Below are 8,747 nucleotides of genomic sequence, written 5' to 3'. Positions count from 1 at the left end.
TTTCTTGGGAGTTAGAACGGCCCTCTTCTCTGCTACGGCCAGCTTGAATGATCCACTAGCTCCACTTCCCTTGGTCTGAACAAGAATGCCGTCAGCCACTGCTTTCTTGAGAAATCTTCGGATGTAAATGGCGATCTTGGCAGCCTCGACTTTGTTGTTGGCAACAACGTACTTCTTGATTGCTTGTAGAGACGAGCCCTTACGGTCTTTGAGTGCTGCGACCGCGGCTAGAACCATTTGACTAGTTTTCGGGTGAGCAACCTGGACGCGAGGTTTCCTGGTGGTGGCCACCACAGCAGCAGCAGCCGCAGCCTTCTTGGTAGGCTTTGCTTCTACCATGATGATGATGAGATAACCAAGGTGATGAGAGACGCTCAGACAGTCACGGGGGAATGATGCTGCCGCCGCTTGAGCCGAACCTATTTATGTGCCGGCACGGTACAGAAGCTGCAACCTGGCAACTCGTCCACCAATCACGACGGTTGGTTTTACGGCTCCGAAACCTGGATCCCATATCTTCTCTAAAATAGAAGCATTTGTTCATGTTCTTTGTAAAAGTATCATAAAGCAGGACAGATGAGACAAATATCATAAAAACTGAAGAGCAGATGAGCACACACATGTTTGTATTACAAAAGAAAATCCACAAATTCATTAGAAATTGGCAGGGCAGGCTGAGGAAGTAGGTAGATGTAAAATGTCTGTAAATGGCGAAAGAACATAAACCCAAGACTGAATAAACGATGTTAAATATCCATGCCAAGGAGACAAAAATATGTTAGGATACAATTACCATTAAGACACCACAAGCAGGTCCGTATCCTGCCGCGATGACTTAAAAGAGTTGGTTATTAGCCACAATGTGTAGGCAGTCTCATGCCAACGGCCATACCACGTTGAGAACACCGCTTCTCGTCCGATCAGCGAAGTTAAGCAACGTTGGGTTTGGTTAGTACTTGGATGGGTGACCGCCTGGGAACACCAAATGCTGTTGGCAATAATGTTTTTTTGTTTTGTTTTGTTTTGTTTCGTTTGTTTTTGTTTGAATGGCTGGCTCCACGGGAAATTCACGGAGTTGTGTGGAATAAGGCCTGGTAAAATGAATTAATATGTATGTCATGTTTAAAACAAACTCGCTTAATATAGATATTGTGTGAGGCTTTATACAAAAACAAACAACCAAAACAAAACATGTTGTATATATATATAGCTTAATCCGGGTTTGAACTCGCAACTCCAAGAATACGCATCACTTATATACACTTTACCACTGGACCACTGCTGCAGGACACAAGCTTGATGCTGAGGTATCAATTTAATGACGTAAATGCCATTTCCACAAATAAATGATAATTAAAAAGTATTTGTATGTACAAATCTTTTCTGTTTAAAAGGCTACAATATCAGTTACTGATATAATTTGTGTTAATGTTTCTATACCCACAAGAAGGCATATTTTTGCTTATATGTAAAGGGTACGGAGAACGAATCCACAGACCATCATTCCCCTCCCCTTCCCTCCCCCCCCCCCCCCCCAACTCCCACCTACTACCACCACCACCACCACCACCAATCACCACCAATCACCACCAATCACCACCAATCACCACCAATCACCACCACCACATCTAACCGAAAACCCCCTAACACATCAACCCTCCCCCCAATCAACAGGCGAAATAATAACCCTCAAATGCCTGCCTGCCTGCCTGCCTGCAAGCCAATACTAACGGTCTTCTCAGAAAGAAAATCTCTTTGTATCTGTATTACTTGATGAAATGTATGATTCTAATAATGAAAATAAATTTTGATGTCGGTTGTATGAGCATAATGACCAATATGCACATGATATGAATGAATTAAATAGTGTAGTTTTAAGTAATTAGGTTGTAGACACATTAAGCGGATATGATATTTGACGCGTCCAGAACTGGTGATTTTTGGTTTAGTTTTAAATGCACCACCACCACCACCACCACCATTGCTTCCCCAGAGCCTAATTAAGGACCGGTAAAAGGAGTCAATATGTATGTCATCTATAAAACCAAAGAATGAATAAAAAAACACACACACAAACCTACATAATAGTATTAGGAAGATTGTATGGCAAAAAAAAAAAAGTATTATTCCCATTGGGTCGTTTGAACTCGCGACTTCCAAAATACCAGCCACACACCTTACCACCCAGCCACCATAGAGTTGGTATAATTGTGCAACTTTAGTTATAAAAGTAAAGTTCTTATTGTCTCAAATCTTATTGTCTGTTCTATGAAAAGGCATGATGTAAATTATGTATTTTTTGAATGATTGAATTGTAGGCACATTAAGCGGATTCGATATTTGATATATCCAGAAAAGGTGATTTCTGTTCAGTTTTAAAATGCATCACCGTTAACGCTAAAGGACTGGTAAAACGACTCGATGTTTGTCATTTTTAAAATAAACACTAAAACTAGGCCCTTAACATATATAATGTTTGAATATAAATTGAATGCATATAAATACAAAGTGGGAGTGGCTGGCTGGCTGGCTGGCTGGCTGGCTGGCTGGCTGGCTGGCTGGCTGCCTGCCTGCCTGCCTGCCTGCCTGCCTGCCTGCCTGCCTGCCTGCTGGCTGGCTGGCTGGCTGGCTGGCTGGCTGGCTGGCTGGCTGGCTGGCTGGCTGGCTGGCTGGCTGGCTGGCTGCCTGCCTGCCTGCCCCCCGCCCGCCCCGCCCGCCCGCCCGCCTGCTTGCCTTGCCTTGCCTTGCCTTGCCTTGCCTGTCCTGTCCTGTTATTGCCTTGCCTTGCCTTGCCTTGCCTTGCCTTGCCTTGCCTTGCCCTGCCCTGCCCTGCCTTGGCTGCAGCTGGCTGGCTGGCCGTAAATCAACTCTTAACAACACCATACCACACCACACCATCACTCATCACCCATCACCCACCACCGGCCCCAGTCTCCCAGCCTCTCTTATATACCCGAGCAGGCCCTTTAAATTATTTGAATTGTTGCACTTCGGCCAATGGCAGGCACGATCGCTGCTGCTCAAACATATTCTGGTTCACAAGTATTATAATATATTATATTATATTATATTATATATATATATATATATATATATATTATATATATATATATATATTATATATATATATATATATAATATATATATATATATATATATATTCATGAAACACATTAAAACCTTGATCATTTATTCATTCATTACGTCTAGTGAAGAATTGCTTTTGTTCATTTGTATGATTAAAAATTAATATAATATGAATTCCTCGCTTAAAGTAAAATATAAAATATATATTGGATTTATATGATTGGTTAATATTCCAAGTGATGCTGAATATCCCCTATAATTTTGTTTTGTTTGTTTGTTATGTACACATTCCAAATGAAATCAATATAAATGTTATTATTAATGTTTGAAAGTTGATTGTCTACTTGAATCTCTCTATTAAAGTGTGTGTGGCTCCGGATGGAGCCTGGTTATGGTATTTGTCGTGGTGGGTGGCAGAAGTGCTTACTTCTTCTCTGTCTTCTTTGGCAAAAGAACTGCCTGAATGTTTGGAAGAACACCTCCCTGTGCAATGGTTACGCCAGACAGAAGTTTGTTGAGTTCTTCGTCGTTGCGGATGGCCAACTGCAAGTGACGTGGGATGATACGGGTCTTCTTGTTGTCACGTGCGGCATTACCGGCGAGCTCCAGAACTTCGGCAGCGAGGTATTCCATGACGGCTGCCAGGTAGACAGGAGCGCCAGCACCGACGCGTTCGGCGTAGTTGCCCTTACGCAGCAGACGGTGAATTCTGCCCACGGGGAACTGAAGTCCGGCCCTGCTGGAGCGAGACTTTGACTTGCCCTTCACTTTGCCTCCCTTGCCGCGTCCTGACATTGCTGCTGCTGTTGTGGGTTTGTGGTGTTTTATGCCGCCCCGCAGATCGAGCTTCGTGTTATATACCCCGCTCAGGATCAAGGGAGCCCGCCACTGACCAATCAGCGCGCTCCGCCACGCGACCCGCTCTGAGCTGAGTCGCGAGCGGGATATAAAAGGAAAGCTCGCCTCGCGCAAAAGTTCATTATTGTATCGCAACGCCAGCCAGCACGAGCATCATCATGCCACCCAAGGCATCTGGAAAGGCTGCCAAGAAGGCCGGAAAGGCCCAGAAGGCCATTGCCAAGGGCGATAAGAAAAAGAAGCGCAGGAGGAAGGAGAGCTACAGCATCTACATCTACAAAGTGCTGAAGCAGGTCCACCCCGACACTGGTATCTCTTCCAAAGCCATGTCGATCATGAACTCGTTCGTGAACGACATCTTCGAGCGCATCGCCGCCGAGGCTTCTCGCCTGGCCCACTACAACAAGCGTTCCACCATTACCAGTCGGGAGATCCAGACGGCTGTAAGGCTCCTGTTGCCCGGAGAACTGGCCAAGCACGCCGTCTCTGAGGGCACTAAGGCCGTCACCAAGTACACCTCCTCCAAGTAAACGGCTTACTTACTGCCCTGTGGTGGTGGCTTGGCCTCAAACCAACAAACTCGGCTCCATTGGAGCCACACTTTAATTTCTAAAGAGATTGTGAGTGTTAGACACCAATACTATTATAACAAAAACCTCTGTCACTGAAAGCAAATAGCTATAAAATGAGAATATTTATGAAACTGTCTGTGTGTGTTTCTCTCTCTCAGTCTCTGTCTGTCTGTCTGTCTGTCTGTCTCTGTCTTGTCTGTCTCTGTCTTGTCTGTCTGTCTGTCTGTCTGTGTCTCTCTCTCTCTCTCTCTCTCTCTCTCTCTCTCTCTCTCTCTCTCTCTCTCTCTCTCTCTCTCTCTCTCTCTCTCTCTCTCTCTCTCTCTCTCTCTCTCTCTCAACACATATAAGCACTCGGTATCTTTTTTTTTTTCTAGAGATTAGAGATTCATTGTTATGTTCCACATTAGGATTACTATGCAGGCCACCCTCTTAGGTTTGAAAATGTCAAGAAAACGGTTAATTTAAAATGTCATCTCCTAACTTAACAGATTAAGCCAGAGGACCGAAAACAGAATAAAACAGGACTGGACAGTATGTCACTTATACAAGCTGCTTTTATTTCTAGTACAGTATGACAATTTTTATTTTGGGGGGGGGGGGGGGGGGGTGGGTGATCCTTGACAGTGCATAAGAGCGAAAAGCGACGGCGTTTTGTTTGTAAGAGAACAGGTTGTACTACAAATGACTTGATTTATTGATATCACGTGTATGTATGACACCTAAATTAGTGTATTTGTTTATTTATTTATTTATTTATTTATGTGTAGATGAAGGTTAATTCATATGACTGATGCTAGGAATGTCTGAAATCTCCTTAGAAGGATATTTTGGCCCTGAGAAGGGCCGAGTTTGGTGTATACTAGGGTGGTCGATTTAGCTTATGCACGCTCTCCACGGATACGGCGAGCAAGCTGAATGTCCTTTGGCATGATGGTGACACGCTTGGCGTGGATGGCACAGAGGTTAGTGTCCTCGAAGAGACCGACCAGGTAAGCCTCGGATGCCTCCTGTAAAGCCATGACGGCAGACGACTGGAAGCGAAGATCGGTCTTGAAGTCCTGGGCAATCTCGCGCACCAGACGCTGGAAGGGAAGTTTCCTGATGAGCAACTCGGTGCTCTTCTGGTAACGACGGATCTCACGCAGGGCGACCGTTCCGGGCCTGTAACGGTGAGGCTTCTTCACACCCCCTGTGGCAGGAGCAGACTTGCGTGCTGCCTTGGTGGCCAGCTGCTTACGAGGAGCCTTGCCTCCCGTGGACTTGCGAGCAGTCTGCTTGGTGCGAGCCATGGTGAACAACTGTGGTTTGTGATGGCCGGCGCCGAAAAATTTTTGCTTATATACGCCGTCTCGAGGCGCTTGCTCGAGCGCCATTGGCTGCTCGACTCGCCTACGTCACCCCGTTGCCCCTCCCCTCCTTCCTCTGGCTGCAGCCAACAGGCGGCTCACCTCAATCACTATTATCGCTGATTTTGCTCTATTTTTTGGATTTGTGCAAAAGTCATTTCACAGGGACGTGAAACAGACGAGTAGGCAACTGCAGTTTTGAAAGCGTTGTGAGAAAGCCGTGTCTACTCGACCACAAGCGTAAAGTAAGGGCAGGCAGGAGTTGCAATGCTACTAGTACGTCCGCTTGATGGGATATAGTCGGGAAATCGTGCGGGCATTCGTCAATTCGATTCACACAACTTCAACACCATGACTGGACGCGGCAAGGGAGGCAAGGGACTCGGAAAGGGTGGCGCCAAGCGTCATCGTAAGGTGCTACGTGACAACATCCAGGGCATCACCAAGCCCGCTATTCGTCGCTTAGCTCGTCGTGGCGGCGTGAAGCGTATTTCGGGTCTCATCTACGAAGAGACCCGTGGCGTCCTGAAGGTGTTCCTCGAGAACGTCATCCGTGATGCTGTAACCTACACGGAACACGCCAAGAGGAAGACCGTCACTGCTATGGACGTGGTGTACGCTCTGAAGCGCCAGGGTCGTACCCTCTACGGATTCGGCGGATAAGAGCTTGGCTAATCCATCGATTCCACCCACCACCACCTCAAAACGGGACCTAATTAGGTCCCTATACTTTTTTTACTGAAGGGCTTAATAGACGATAACATAAATTGTTTTGATATCAGCTAGCACATTGGGTCTTATGAAATCTATTTTTTATCCTCGCATGCTTAAAGGGACTCTGATTGGGGAGGGAGGGGGGGGGGGGGGGAAGGTTTGTTACGTTATATACTAGCAGAGCAGGATCATTGGTGGGGGGGGGGGGGGTGAGGGGGAGAGAGAGAGAGAGAGAGAGAGAGAGAGAGAGAGAGAGATCTTTCCCAACTCTTCCTTTTTACATGAGTGAGCTACCCGTTTTATTCATTTTATCCTTCTCAGAGCTGTTTTGATAGTATCCAAATGATGGTAAATGAAAAGGGAGGACACGAATATCTACCCAGAATTCAGGACTGGCAATCGATATGCATGTTTGAGTGCGAATCTTTTTCTCTCTCAACTTAGGTATACGTTTATGTCGTACCTAAAAGCGAGAACCACACTATTGGGACAAGTATGCAAGGCCCAATTTTCCTAACAAGCACAGTTAATTTTGTTATTTTCGAACATTTCTTTCCAAATTGGTTTATCCAATTAACAGTATTATATTAAGATCATGAATTGCTGGGTTAGGTTAGGTTAGGTTAGCTTAGCTTAGGTTAGGTTAGGTTAGGTTAGGTTAGGTTAGGTTAGCTTAGCTTGGGTTAGCTTAGGTTAGGTTAGGTTAGCTTAGCTTGGGTTAGCATAGGTTAGGTTAGGTTTGATTACATTTCTATGTTAGATTTAACTCAAATTCAAAACAATTGCAGTCATTCGGCTTGTTAGTCAACTTGCCTCTAATAGGGGCAATTTGTCTAACAAGACTATTTAGTTTTGTGTGCATATATATATATATATATATATATATATATATATATATATATATATATATATATATATATATATATATATATATATATATATTATAGCTTCAAGACTCCGAACCAATATAGAAGCATCAAGAGGAAGTGCTTGTGTTATGGGCCAATAGGCCTTCTGCAGTTACTTCCATTCTTATGTTTTTATTCCCATTGGTTCGTGTTTTATCTTGTGTAAATGTCAATCACCTTACCCAAAACTTTGGTACCATATCACCTCACCCATGTGTATATATAAATATATATATATATATATATATATATATATATATATATATATATATTATATATATATATATATATATAATATACAGAGTAAATCTACCCCAAAAGTAATGATTTATTTGTCTACAAAACTAAACTCTTTTTGGAATCATATGAGGCCCCTCCACTGAGGGGGGAGGCCTGGATGTTTATTGTCATGTGTATTCATGCTGCTTGCATGTCGTCGTTTATTTTGCCTTTGTTGTTTTCTTGACAGCTTTCTTTGCCTTGGGTGGTTTGGGAGATTTTGAAGCTCTCTTTATTTTGGGCTTTTTGTTCCCAACAACAAGCTGCTGCTGCTGCTGCTTCTTTTTCAAGGCTGTAGGTGGTTTGTTGCTTGTGGCGGCTTTCTTGGGAGTTACCACGGCCTTCTTTGCTGCTGTAGATGGTTTCTTGGTTGTGGTGGCTTTCTTGGGAGTTAGAACGGCCCTCTTCTCTGCTACGGCCAGCTTGAATGATCCACTAGCTCCACTTCCCTTGGTCTGAACAAGAATGCCGTCAGCCACTGCTTTCTTGAGAAATCTTCGGATGTAAATGGCGATCTTGGCAGCCTCGACTTTGTTGTTGGCAACAACGTACTTCTTGATTGCTTGTAGAGACGAGCCCTTACGGTCTTTGAGTGCTGCGACCGCGGCTAGAACCATTTGACTAGTTTTCGGGTGAGCAACCTGGACGCGAGGTTTCCTGGTGGTGGCCACCACAGCAGCAGCAGCCGCAGCCTTCTTGGTAGGCTTTGCTTCTACCATGATGATGATGAGATAACCAAGGTGATGAGAGACGCTCAGACAGTCACGGGGGAATGATGCTGCCGCCGCTTGAGCCGAACCTATTTATGTGCCGGCACGGTACAGAAGCTGCAACCTGGCAACTCGTCCACCAATCACGACGGTTGGTTTTACGGCTCCGAAACCTGGATCCCATATCTTCTCTAAAATAGAAGCATTTGTTCATGTTCTTTGTAAAAGTATCATAAAGCAGGACAGATGAGACAAATATCATAAAAACTGAAG

General features: G+C 44.7%; 1 non-coding gene across 1 annotated transcript; it reads left to right on the top strand.

Annotated features, from left to right (window-relative positions):
* Positions 1-878: 878 nt before the first annotated feature.
* On the top strand, positions 879-997 carry LOC138360448 (5S ribosomal RNA). The gene has a single exon (XR_011226396.1). It is a non-coding gene; the product is annotated as a 5S ribosomal RNA (ribosomal RNA).
* The last annotated feature ends 7,750 nt before the right edge of the window (positions 998-8,747 follow it).

This window comes from Procambarus clarkii, unplaced genomic scaffold, assembly GCF_040958095.1.
Source record: "Procambarus clarkii isolate CNS0578487 unplaced genomic scaffold, FALCON_Pclarkii_2.0 HiC_scaffold_110, whole genome shotgun sequence".
Classification (NCBI taxonomy): Eukaryota; Metazoa; Arthropoda; class Malacostraca; order Decapoda; family Cambaridae; genus Procambarus; species Procambarus clarkii.
Note: the sequence above shows the minus strand (reverse complement) of the source record. Positions and strands in the feature narration are given on the sequence as shown.